Source organism: Panthera onca, chromosome A3, assembly GCF_046562875.1.
Source record: "Panthera onca isolate mPanOnc1 chromosome A3, mPanOnc1 haplotype 2, whole genome shotgun sequence".
Taxonomy (NCBI): domain Eukaryota; kingdom Metazoa; phylum Chordata; class Mammalia; order Carnivora; family Felidae; genus Panthera; species Panthera onca.
The window spans coordinates 86,040,831-86,041,915 of NC_138341.1; the positions used below are offsets into that span (position 1 = coordinate 86,040,831).

General features: G+C 37.9%; 1 non-coding gene across 1 annotated transcript; it reads left to right on the forward strand.

Moving 5' to 3' along the window:
- The first annotated feature begins 611 nt into the window (after positions 1–611).
- On the forward strand, positions 612–718 carry LOC132672615 (U6 spliceosomal RNA). Its single transcript, XR_009607598.1, has one exon. It is a non-coding gene; the product is annotated as a U6 spliceosomal RNA (small nuclear RNA).
- The last annotated feature ends 367 nt before the right edge of the window (positions 719–1,085 follow it).

Consider the following 1,085-nt stretch of genomic DNA (forward strand, 5'->3'; position numbering starts at 1 on the left):
TGGAAGAGATCGATTATTTAATAAATGGTTGGGACAGCTGAAATAAAGTTATAACTCGACATTAAGTCCATTCCAAATGACTTAGAAATTTAAATGTAAAAACGTAGGGGTGCCTGGGTGGTCAGTCAGTTAAGCGTCTGACTCTTGATTTCATCTCAGGTCATGATAGCACGGTTTGTGGGTTTCAGCCCCATGTTAGACTCTGCACTGACAGCATGGAGCCTGCTTGGGATTCTCTCTCTCCCTCTCTCTCTCTCTCTCTCTCTCTCTGTCCCTCCCCTACTCTCTCTTTCTGAAAATAAATAAACTTTAAAAAATGTAAAATAATTTGGGGCGCTTGGGTGGCTCATTCGTTTAGGCATCCGACTTCGGCTCAGGTCGTGATCTTGCAGTCAGTGAGTTCGAGCCCTGCGTCAGGCTCTGTGCTGACAGCTTGGAGCCTATTTCAGATTCTGTGTCTCCCTCTCTCTCTGACCATCCCCCATTCATGCTCTGTCTCTCTCTGTCTCAAAAATAAATAAAAACTTAAAAAAAATAAAAAATGTAAAATAATTTAAATGTAAACACTTAAGTGGGAGATTTTTTCAAAAAGAATATTAAGAGGTGGAAAGGTGCTCGCTTTGGCAGCACATATACTAAAATTGGAATGATCCAGAGAAAACTAGCATGGATTCTGTGCAAGGGTGATGCACAAATTTGTGAAGCATTCTTTATTAAAAAAAGGGAGGGAGGCTGTGGAAGGTCCTTCTAAGTAATACTTAAAACCCAGAAGCCATAAATAAAAAAACATTAATGCACATGACTACATTAAAAACATTTCTACACAGCAGAAAGCATAAAAAGGAAAATTAGAAACCATAACCTGAAGAAATACTTTCAGTGTATAAGAGAAGGGCCTCATCATTCAATCGAAATCATTACTGACCAGTAAGACAAAGGTCTTAGAAAATGTGCAAAAGACCCAGATAAGGAATTTATTTAAAAAAAAAAAAAAACCAACAAAACAAACCCAACAAAACAAAACAAAAAAAGTGGTTCCACCACATAAAAGGATGCCCAATCTCATTGAAAATGAAAGAAATAGA